Consider the following 13,169-nt stretch of genomic DNA (forward strand, 5'->3'; position numbering starts at 1 on the left):
AAATGCCCACAGTTGGCCCAAGTCAGCTGAGTCAGGCTCACAGAGCTCCAGCTGTAGGGCTGTTTCATTGCTGTGTAGATTTCCAGGCTCAGGCTGGAGCCCAAGCCCTGGGACACTCCCACCCCACAAGGACTCCGGCCTGAGCCCAGAAGTCTACACATCAATGAAACAGCCCTAAAGTCTGAGTTATGCAAGCCTGAATCAGCTGCTGCGAGCCAGCCGTGGGTGTCTAGTTGCTGCAGACATACCCTGTGTTTAAATAAACTCTCACAGCCCAAACTAGTTCAAAATATACTAGAGCTGTCGATTAATTGCAGGTAACTCTTGTGATTAACTCAAACAAATTAATCGCAATTAATTGCAGTTTGAATCGCACTGTTAAACAATAGAATACCAATTGAAATTTATTAAATATTTGGATGCTTTCTACATTTTCAAATATATTGATTTCTTTCACAACACAGAATACAAAGTGTACAGTGCTCACTTTATATTATTTTTATGACAAATATTTGCATTGTAAAAATGATAAACAAAAGAAATAGTATTTTTCAATTCACCTTGCCATAGTGTAATCTCTTTATAATGAAAGTACCATAATGTAATCTCTTTATCATGAAAGTGCAACTTACAGATGTAGATTTTTTTGTTACATAACTGCACTCAAAAACAAAACAAAGTAAAACTGTAGAGCCTATAAGTCCACTCAGTCCTACTTCTTGTTCAGCCAATTGCTAAGACAAAACAAGTTTGTTTACATTTACGAGAGATGATGCTGCCAGCTTCTTATTTACAATGTTACCAGAAAATGAGAACAGGTGTTCACATGATACTTTTGTAGCCATCACTGCAAGGTATTTATGTGCAAGATATGCTAAATATTCATATGCCCCTTTATGCTTCAGCCATCATTCCAGAGGACATGCTTCCATGCTGATGATACTTGTTAAAAAAAAAGTGTTAATTAAATTTTGATTGAACTGCTTGGGGGAGAATAGTATGGATCCTGCTTTGTTATGCCCACATTCTGCCATGTATTTCATATTATAGCAGTCTCAGATGATGACCCAGCACGTTTGTTTTCAGAACACTTTCACCGCAGGTTTGACAAAATGCAAAGAAGGTACCAATGTGAGATTTCTAAAGATAGCTACAGCATTCAACCCAAAGTTTTAAGAATCTGAAGTGCCTTCCAACTATGAGAGGGACAAGGTGTGGAGCATGCTTTCAGAAGTCTTAAAAGAGCAACATTCCAGTTCAGAAACTACAGAATCTGAACCATCAAAAAAGAAAATCAATCTTCTACTGGTGGCATCTGACTCAGATGATGAAAGTGAACATGCATCGGTCTGCACTGCTTTGGATCATTATCGAGCAAACCCACCATCAGCATGGACACATCTTCTGGAATACTGGTTGAAGCATGAAGAGACATATGAATCTTTAGCACATCTGGCACATAAATATCTTGCAGCACCAGCTAGAACAGTGCTATGTGAACACCTGTTCTCACTTTCAGCTGACACTGTAAACAAGAAGCAGGCAGCAGTATCTCCTGCAAATGTAAACAAACTTGTTTATCTGAGTGATTGGCTGAACAAGAAGTAGGACTGAGTGGACTTTTAGGCTCTAAAGTTTTACATTGTATTATTTTTGAATGCAGTTTTTGTACATAATTCTACATTTATAAGTTGCATTTTCATGCTAAAGAGATTGCATTACAGTACTTGTATAAGATGAATTGAAAAATACTATTTTGTATTTTACAGCACAAATATTTGTAATAAAAAATAAACATACTGTACTCGGTGTTCTGTGTTGTAATTGAAATCAATATATTTGAAAATATAGAAAACATCCAAACATATTCAAGTAAATGGTATTCTATTTTTAACAGTGTGATTAATCTCACGATTGATTTTTTTTAATCACACGATTAATTGTTATTAATTTTTTTTAATCATTTGACAGCCCTAAAATATATACAGATAATATAGTGGTAACATACTGTGTGTAGGAATGTCTGACTTAATGGTATGGATAGTGTACAACAATATTGGGAGGAGCAGAGGACTTTGTTTTATACATCTAGGTCTGTTTGTTTGATTCAGTAGTTTTGCCCCCATCTTATTTAAATACCAGTTTAAATCCTTTTTAAAACTACTACTTTTGCCAATTGCTTCCATTAGTAGCTTATTCCATTAGGTTAACATCTCTGAAAAAAAATCCATCTAAATTCTGTTAGTGCCTGTCCTCTTTCATTAGTTTAAGCCCTTTGTCCATTTGATCATGTATTTGGCAGTATCTCAAACCGCCTTGTAGCCTCTAACCTTCAGATTTGTGTTTTCCTTCACGTTGCCCCCTTGTTGGGTTCAATTCTGCATTCTAGCACGGGGTGCACAGGTTGAGAAAAATGGTTATGGCAAGGAAGGACTGAGTCTTTATTCGGTTCACTCTCAAACCAGATGAACCAATGAGTCAGTTCCATGCAATAGGCATATAGCTCCCATTAATTCCATTGACAGTTTCACATACACAGGACAGGAATTTCAACAAGTGCCTAGGTTGCCAAATTTTAGGAGAAATCATGATGAATTCTTCAAGGCTAGCTGATTAGCTAGCCTGTAGTGGTCTCTGCTTCTTTGTGCCCCTCAGTATTGTCTCCTTCTCTTCACGGGTAGGTGGGCCAGTACTCTCCTATTCATTCCTCTTTGGAATTAAGGACATGGAGCTCAGGATCTTCATGATTGGCCAGAGAGAATTCCAACCCCCACACCATGCAAGGAATTCTGAGTGTGCCAGTAAGCTGGCCAGAAAAAGACAGGAAATTTTTTGGACTAGAGTGCCAGTACGCATCATATAGTTGCCAACTCTGAGGTTCAAAAACACCAGGACATCCAGCATGATCCTGAACCCATACAATTGGACAGTTGGCAATGTATATTGAGCACCTTCCCCCTTACTGAGCACCAGGACAGCTACCTCAAAAAAGGGACAATCCCGGGAAAACCTGGACAGGTGGCAACCCTAATACCTAAAGCAATTGCAGACAGAAAGAAGAAAATAGATTCGCTAGGTTTTGTGGTCTATTTCAACAAGCAGCAAAGATTACGTAGTGCTGTATCATTCCACTTCCTATACACTTCACTTACTCCATGCTGGAAACACTTTTTAGACTAGTCTGATCAGCAATGGAACATACAGTAAGGTCTGAATTTCTTCTCATACCAGCATAATTCAAATCAATGGAGTTGCACTGGTTAGTATAAAGTCCATGGAAGTGATGGGCAAAAGGATAAGTATGTTCACAGAATTTAAATGCGATCTGGTTCATTCTTTTGACAATAAAATTTAGCAATACTGAACGTGTCAGAGGAAATGACTCTAGCAAATGCAATTATTAACTCACAGAATTAGTATATACTGAAATTATACATTTACCAAGCTTTCAAAATAAAAGCAGTAACTGACATATCAATAGTTAAAAATGAAAATATACTTGAGTGGATTTTCTTTTAATAAACACTTTTAGGTTTTGGGTGTTTTTAGAGTAAATTATAACCAGGGTGAATCTGCTAGGGTTTCATGTAGCTGTGAGCTAGGGACAGAAGCTGCCTATCAGAAAGGAAGTTATAAAAGAAAGTCTTGTCATGTAGGTGGAGTATACATAAAAGGTTTATTTTTTCAGATTGAATATTCAGTCCCTAAGGTAAAACAATAATGAATGACATCTTACTGACTGCCCAGACAGATCTCATTTTGCATTCTAGGTAATATGCAGAAATTTGATACCAGAAGTCATAAAATCATATTTTAAACAATGTTCATGGAGGCCAAAGAAACTGATTTACCCAAGTTAGGTTTCAAGATAAAAAAGACAAAATATAGATTTTTTTAAATTCATGATTCACATATTAATTATTTTGTAGTATTAAGTTTGCATTTATTTTTATTTACACATAGGGGATGTTGGTTATTCAATTTTATATTTTAGTTTCAAAATACTTTAATATACATATAGTTTGATTTCCTTTTTAAAAAATCCCTGATTTTTGCTTTCATGTAGCTAGACATCAATCTAACCATTAAAGCAGGTCAGAAAATTAGGATTTTTTTCTGCAGAAAATATTGATGAGAAACTAAAATAAAACAAAAACATTTTCATTGATGTACTTGTAAATTTCCTGAGTTTTCAGCTGAAAACTTTCTAGTTTTTGTTATTTTGATCAAAAGTCACAATTTTTCATGGAAAGCAGATGCTTTGGGTAAAAGTTTTCATTTAGTTGAAAACACAATTTTCTTTCACGAAACAATCTGGCAGAAAATTTTCAACCAGCCCTACTAATCACGTTGCATGGAATTCAGGGAAATATCTACCAAATACGAGCCTACCTCCTCTGGCCCTTAGTGCACCGGTATAAATATGGCCACTGGAGTGGCTGTCAAGGGCCTATAAACATTGTGCAAAAAGTCTGGTAAAGAAAAGAAAAAAACCCATTCATTTAGAGTAATAATAATATGATTAACATGTAGCTCTTACACAGCACTTTGTATCAGTAAATATAAGCACCTACAGGACTAGAACCACAGAGGTTCTGGGCTACTGATACGGCCACATCACCACCAGCAGCTCAGGCCAGGTTTCTCCTGGGGGGCGGGGCCCTATGATGCTAGACACTGCAGGAAGTAAGGTTGAGTGCCAGGCCCCTGCAGCCCACTCATTGTCCCATGCTGGTATATAAACCAGTAAGCCACTATAGGCAGCTGTCTGAGCAATGATGCAGATCACTTGCTTGCTTCTGCTTCTGACCATGCCCTACTGTAAACTCTGGCTCCTGGCCCTGGTTCATCCCAGTCTCTGCTACTTGCCTCCTGTCTGTAACCTGGTGCTTGACCCCAACTCTGCTACATATTTCCTGCTACATATTTCCTAACTACAACTTGGTAACTGACTAGCTGCCCACACCCCTGCCCTGATAGTGCTTTAGAGAGGACAGTATCATTATCCCCATTTTACAGATGGAGAAGTGGAGGCACAGAGAGATGAAGAGACCTACCCAAGATCACCCAGCAGGCCAGAGGCAGAGCTGGGAATAGAATGCAGCTCTCGTTGGTCACAGTCCATTGCTATATTGAACAGAAACCAATCCTATCCTGTGGGCACCCTTACAACAACTAAACAACTATCTCAGCAGTATCACAGTAGTAAATAAACTGATCATAGCATAAATATCTGACCCCCTACAATGCCCCAGGTAACTAATAAAGGTCCAAAGACACGAATGTTCACACTTACCCTAAATTAGCCAATTGTAATGAGCACTCTTCTCCCCAAATGCTTAGGAGAGAAGGTGGGCCTTGTTGTGTGACTGGAAGGTTAACAAATCTAGTGCTGAGTTAATGCCAGAGGCAAGAGTCCCTCTTGAAGAATGCTTTATCAGAGTTCATCCTCATTACATTTTGTGCCAGCCATGTTTTCTGTGTGCTCTCGAAGAGCAGAGCATATTGTGATTGTCACTTCAAGACTGGACTAAGGCACAGATATTGGGGAGAATCAGTTAAAAAGAAAAAAGGACCCACAAAACACTATGTATTCACCAGAGATTTGTTTTTGCATAAGCAGAGCATGGCCAGATAAGTTTTCTCAGAATGACCTTTATTTTATATTAAGAGAACAGTGAAAGAATGAACAAAAGTAAAGTCTCCTTGAGAGAGCACCTTGTACATCTCCTCCAGGACAAGCCCTTCATGAAGGCAAAATAGCAGTTACCTTCTGCAGCAGGAAGGGAGGGACATCTTCCCATTTCCAGTTACACCAAGCAACTCATTACAAGTATAAGCCGCATACGATACCACTCAAGCCTATGCATTAATGGAGAATAAAAGGATGAGAAGAAGGGAAGGATGAGACCCCAAACCCAATGTCTCATATAATAATAGTAACAATAATACTTGGCACTTATTTCATGTTCAGAGTGATTCAGAAACACTAAGTAATTAACTATTCTTTGCCAACATTGCCATACACAGGACATTGTGGGGGAAATAACTAAAAACAGAGTTATGCTGATGATATGAGAACCATCTATATTTCCAACTTTCATCCAGATATTGCCAAAAGGCACCTTAAAAATGTTATTTAACTTGAGACCCAATCCTACTATTCCTGTGATTTGTGGTTGCAAGATTGGGCAAGCTACATTAGATATTATACATGGAAGTCACCTTGTGCAGGATTAAAATTGAGTCACCAGCTGGCAACGCAACTCTACAATATTTAGGCTAAGAAGTGAGGAACACAGGAAGCAACGTGAGTTTATGCTAGATAAAGAGGGGAAATATCTAACTATCATAGTGATTTTTATCGGTAGGGATCGAAGTGCTTTTAAAGGATACTCCTATCATTAGATGCATATTACAGATAAGGAATTGGGGGCACACAAAGGAAAGTAACTTGCTCAAGATCACCCAGCAAAGTTGTGGCTGAATTGGGACTAGAATCTCTGACTCCAGAGTCCCAGTCTAAGGCTTAATCCATTAGGCCACACTGCATTTCTTTTGCAACATCTCCCTTGTTTGAGACAGAAAATCAGAGCTTCAGCAGACTACAACCAAATAAGGAGTTTGTTTTTTCAGCTGAGATGTTTGCTAGACTGACTGTGCCTATTCAAGATCTTTGCCTCCATGGAGGAGCGAAGATGTTTTCTCTCCAGCTCTCCATGACAACCATTCACAAGAGATTATTTCCCATTGAGATCTTTGTTTCTCTTTATTTTATCCCCTGGCATTTTTCTTCCTCTCTCCCCAGCTCAACTTTTGTCTGGAAGCTAGAAAGTCAACATGGAAGCCCTTTAGGGAGGTCTGGGGACTTGGTTATCTAGAAGTAGCTGCGCATCCTTTGACAAGAATTAGCAGATGAGCAACCTTGGTGGTAACTCAGAGGCCCTGGTCGCATTTCCTCAGAGTAGAAATTTTGCATTTGCAGAACTTAAGACAGAATCTTAGCCCTAGAGGCTCCTCCAGTGGTTACTACTCCATGCTAACTATGGCTGCACCATTTTCCCCACTTGGGCATAGATGTCTAACATCAATCAGTCCTTTCAAATTCCACTGGCTGCAGCTTCCCACCTGAAATCTTAGTCTTCTCATTGAGTTATTTGTGAAGTCAAGCCTCAGTGGAGTTCTGGGTGTGGACAGAATACTTACTGTGCTCAGAGACAATGGCAGGGAGGGAAGCAGATCACTTATTAGGCAGGGGGACCAAAGCACCATTCACCACTTTAAGCTGGATGGAAGGGCAGGTGGATATAGTGAAGAATGAAGCCATCAGAGAAAAATGAAGCAGAAGCGGGGAGAGACTGTAGAAAATGAAAATATTAAGTACTGAGGCCATGTGATCAGGCTGATGGATGACATGATACAAGTCATGGAATGAATCAGATGGTCTAGCATTGCAATGAATACTGAGATTGAGAATCCAAGAGCGGACTTACTGGCAGATGCAAGTGGGCAAGAAATATGGACAATCACTTTGAAGTAACGGCAACAAATAAAAAGGAGTGGAGTATCTTGCCATAGATATATTGCTGGACAGCACTCCGAGAGCACAATAATGCATTACATACAATGACTAAGAATAAATCAGCTGGCAGAACCCAGGGAACAAAAGCAATGTCATAGAACTGCAAAGACAAAATAAACTGTACAGTCCTTCATGTGTTAAAAGGAGGTAAGAGAATCCCTGAGGCAAGAGCAAGATAGTTTTAATCCCTTTCCCCCTTTTACCTCTGAAGCCTCTAGCTACTAATTCCCTCCCTATGAGGCTCCCATTGCTCTCAGTCTTTCCATCTTCTTCCTATTTTTTTTTAAAAAAAGGCTACTTTATTGCTACCACTCCAGCCTCTGTGCTTTGGCCAGCAAGAGGTCGCCATCCAGAAAGGGGGCTCCATATGGAGCTGCATTGTCTGCAGGTCCCCAGGAGCACCGCCTGAAGTTGCACAGAGGAGAGATGGAATATTCGATATCATTTTGGTCATGACTGAATCTATAATTGAGAAGATGAGAGTTCATTACAGATATTGGCCTCAGAGTGCTTGTCTTGGCAGGAGGCTTGGCTGAGTGTTAAAATCATTACCAAGTGGCCTAAATCTAAACAAACACCCACCTTTTCCATTTATTACTAGGATGAAATGACTTGCCTTGTATAACCGTAATACCTATAGTTGTCAGTTTCTCATTTCCCCAGTGGTGCTAAAATTCTCTCTCTCTCTCCAGCCCAGCTTTCCGTTATGTTATTCTACTGACAAGAATTGTACTGTGGCTTATGGGTTATCTAGAATACAATTAGAATTTCACTTTGCACAATACAGGGTTCTATTATATGGCATTAGGACTTCTATTTCCTCAGCGTAATGTGATAAAGTAAAATCAAGGTAAAAAGAAAGGAGGCATTTTTCTAATGTTGTGGTGGATGAAAACTCAAATTTATCTGAATGGGTATCTGGAGGGAACCAAACAATATATATGGCACTGTGTTTTGTCACCAGAGTTAAACAAAACTGAAGCCTCCACATAATGTGTGAAGAAATCACTTCAGTTATTTTAGGGTTTTGTTTCCATTTTTCATATGATTCTATCTGAATCACTCCAAAGAAAATGGACATTTCAAGAACTGCGACCCATTTCAAAACTCATTCATACAGAGGACATTAGCATGCAGAAACCCATAGTCTAAGAGAACTATTTTTTTTGTTACAGAGAAGATCAAAATGATGTAATGTATATTATATTCCATTAGAAGAGATCATAATACTTGAATATATCTCTGCCTCTACATGCCTATCAATTAGAGTGTTGCAGAAACAGAGCTATAGATTGAGGGATTCCTCTCCCTCTCCTACCCCACAAAGTTTTGTTTTGTTTTTTGTGTAGAAAATACACAAAATGAACTCTTTAAAGCAAATCACTCAAAAGAATGATTGGAAATAAATTAAAATGAGTAGTGTTTAAGTAATTAACACCTGCCAAACTAAGAACAGAGGCCTTATTGCTGATATTAAATCATATCCTTTAACGTTTGAAACAGATGACAGTAAGTAATTCCAAAACAGTCAAGACAGGAAACCAATTTTTAGTTCTTGGAAAGTTGAATTAGTTTCAATAAAGTTGATAAAAAGCTTATTTTGATTCTGTTAATTCTACTATGGAAAACTGGTTTTACATTAAACATTTTTTTTCTAATTTAATACACAGTAAGTAACTGAACATTTTTGAATCATGATTTAAAGTATATTTATTATTCAGCAAACTAATGATGTATGTTCCACCTGGTTGCTGCAGAGCCCTGTAAGTAAAAACTGTGCGTGGTATCTTGTTACCAAAAGCAAATATTGGCCTTGCCAAGTTTCTAGTCAATAAATATGATAGGTAAATAAGGATGTCCCCTTACAGAAAAGAAAACAAACAAACAAAAAAAGTACTGTTTAGTGGCTCAGTTCTGAAATCTATACTCAGTTAAAATCCGCATTGCAATCAATGGGAATTTTGCTTGAGTGAAGACTGGGATCAGGCCCTCAATCTGGAGCAAAGCCCAGAATTTTCACCCAGACGGAGTAAGTTAGAAAATATGTGCGTGTTAAAATAACACTGATGTTGAAATACATACCAATAAAAGCAAAGCTGGTCTGGCTGTCACCATACCCTTAATTCACCTTTCTATGTCTGGCTATTTCATCAGATTTGTACTGTATGGTTAAATCATACAGTGGTTGTATATGGAGACTCCCTTGTAGAGAACAATATGAGTGTCTATCTTTTATGTTAGCTAATAGTATCTGAACACCCTTGTGATGTAGGAAGCATTACCCCCATTTTGCACATGGGACACTGAGGTACAGGGCAGATCAAGTGACTTGTCATTGGTCACACAAAGTCTGTGGATGAGCTGGGAACTGAATCCAGCTCTAGGACTCTTCAGGTGTAGTTAATTATTTTTTATTAAGGTCTAAATTTTTTGGTCAAGGTATAGTCAAGGTCCAGTCCCCAGAGAAAATAAATTTTAAAAACAACAACAACAACAACAATGATTATAATAAGTAAATAAAAAGATTCCAGGGTACGTTCAAAAGCATCTGGCGGTCCGGATTTGGCCAGCGTTCTGCCTATTGACTACTCTTACTAGAACATCCTTCTTTTGTATGCTTGAATACCACATACAACAGGGGAGGCTAAGACTGATGTGGCAGTCTTAAATCAAGACTGTGGGTTTGTGTATCACCCTCCCACACTCTGCTGGCCGCATTTGACCCAGTTACACAGGTGTAACTGAAGTACTCTAACTCTACTAACTTCAGTGGAGCTGAGGCTCAATCTGACTCCAACTGGAGTCAATTAAAAAACCCCTACTGACAAGTGTGAGCAGGGTTGGGCCCTTGCTTTATATTTATGTTGGTGTTGTGGATAACAAGATTCTCCCACTGAGTGTAAGTTTTCACTTCTTTGGTTCTTGTCTGCCTGTTCTATCCCTTTTTGCCTTCACACTCACTTCTGGAGTGCGAGATGGAGTAGGGGAAACTCTGAAAAGTTTTCATTTTGATTTGAATCCAATCAAATTTTAAAAATTGAAATTTGCCATAGAATTTTCAAAACAAAATGAAAAATGTTTTATTTCCTTTGAAATTTTTCACAGAAAATAACTGCATTTTTCAATCAGCTCAACATCTTTCTATTGCACAGATGCATGCATGCCATTGCACCATGTTACAAAAAAAAAACCCAAATACCCAACCAGGAACTTAATAGTAGACAGTTTTCAAAAGTAAATATTTCAATTATTTTATCTTTTTCCATAATTACAAAAGGGGCCAAACCCACATTTAGAACTAACTATTTGTGAAAATCACTTTTTAAACCAAGCCATCTTCAGCAGTTCTAACAGTTCAAACTTGAAAAAAACCAAACCCACTTTTCACTTGTAGGCCAGCAAAACAACTTGAGATAAAAAGAAATTTGCATTTACTTAGAACTTCATAAGTTTTTTTTCCATCTTGCATTAAAGTTCACAGGCAAGTAGACAGAAAGCTGAGGAAGGCACTCTGCCTCAGGAGGCACAATGCTTTCAGAAATACAGCCACAGCCTAGCTCATCAAGAAGAAGCAGTATACATTCCCCCATTCCTTGCCACAGGACAGCACTGCTGACCTTTGCAGAATTGAAAGGGGCCTGGCCTCACCTCCCCACTCCTTTTACAAGATATTCATGTTGACTACTGTACCAGATGTGAGTGATGCTGAAATAGTACAATACATGCAAAAAGCCATTGATAATCTAATTACCGATGAGATATTGACACGAGCATGCCACTAGTGTCATTTTACCAAATCAGATTTTCAAAGGTATTAACAGGATAAATGCATTAAGAACCATAGTCATAGATTATAAATGGAGGAGCTGAGTGTCATCCACCTACTAGGAGAAAAGCAGAACTCAGTATCATTTAACAATATTTTTACTGAACAGAAAATGACAAGAATTTTCTTCCCAATATAACATTACGCTATTCAATAACTGGCTAATGAGCAGACATGGTTCTTACTAAAACAGTGTTTTCCAACCTTATTGGGTTGGAGCCCTTCATTTGTACCAAGGTGCAGCTTGTGTCTTCTACTCACAGTCACATCTACCTCATGCCCTGTGCAATTACTACATCTGCCCTGCTTTGTTTAACCATTCTCTCACCCTGTTCATGTTCACTGAACTAAGAAATTCCAAACAAACCCCAAAAGTATAATTGCAATCAGAACATGTCACGGATACAAGAAGAAATCATCCAAACCCTGCCCTTCACCCCAGACTCTCAGTCCTGAAACCTAGAAGAGAAGTCTGCTATCACCAGCTTCCACACCGCCCACCATTCCTCTGAACTCATTTGTTTTTTCTCCGTTGTTGCCAGTCACTGAATAACCGCACAAATAGCATGAACTAGTTTCAGGTGTGTCATTCTGTGCCTGAAGATAGGCCAAACAACAGCTCTGCCAGAGGTAGCATAAATCTACTGTGTCAACAACCATGAGTCTCAAAGAAAATATGTGGCAAATGTCTGTCCTTCCTTATCAAGGCAGATGCTCAGTCCTCTGGTGTCTGAAAAATTCCAGAAGCCAATTGATCATAAGTCTGGCCACACAATAGCAGGATTCCCAAATGCCAGTGTTAAAGGAGTCAAATAAAAAAAAGTGCTTCATTACATCCTCTAGATGTAGATCCCTAGATCATGCTTCCCCAGGAATGGCCTTTATCTACTATATGCTACCTTGTGGATTACCTCTAAAGTACCATTTAGTATGAAATACTCACCACTGTAAATCCCAGTACTTAAAGGGAATTCTATTGTTTTGCATTTACAACAATGGCCCACTCATTCAATCTTCTGGGCAATTCAGTAATGCTAAATGACACTCTGAAAAATATTTCTTAAGCACCGTCTGGTATAACCCATTTACGTGACACATAAGAACTGCCATACTGGATCAGACCCAAAGGTCCACTGAGCCCAGTATCCTGTCTTCTGGCAGTGGCCAATGCCAGGTACTCCAGACGGAATGAACAGAACAAGTAATCATCAAGTGATCCATCCCCTGTTGCTCATTCCCAGCTTCTGGCAAACACAGGCTAGGTACACCATCCCTGCCCATCCTGGCTAATAGTCATTGATGGACCCAGTCTGCTGGCATGCTATTTCCTGAATTTGCCAATGGGAAATGCATCTTAAAGCAAGTTGTATACAAGGGTATGTTTATAGAGTCTCTGAGCTTGAGTCTACAGACTCAGACTCGCACAACGTAGCTGTGTAGACATTGCGGCTTGGGCTGGCACTGGGGCTCTGAAGCCAATCTACCCTGCTATTTTTAGTCCACTAGCAAAAACCTGACTCTGCTGACCCAGGATTAGAGACTTGCTGCTGCTGGCTGCATATACATACTGTGAAGGGGCACTCACCTGTTAAGTACTTCCAAGTGGCTGGGTGTAGTACCACAGTCCTTTTTTCACCTTTTCTGCCCCCTGCAGGCTGCTAGCCAAACTCAGCAGATCTTCAGTGGCTTGGCCCTCCAGCCAGTTCCAAATCTGAATGAACCCCTTTCAGGGTATTAAAGAGTCCAATATATAAACAGTCT

The sequence above is a fragment of the Gopherus flavomarginatus genome, chromosome 2, assembly GCF_025201925.1.
Source record: "Gopherus flavomarginatus isolate rGopFla2 chromosome 2, rGopFla2.mat.asm, whole genome shotgun sequence".
In the NCBI taxonomy this organism is placed as follows: domain Eukaryota; kingdom Metazoa; phylum Chordata; order Testudines; family Testudinidae; genus Gopherus; species Gopherus flavomarginatus.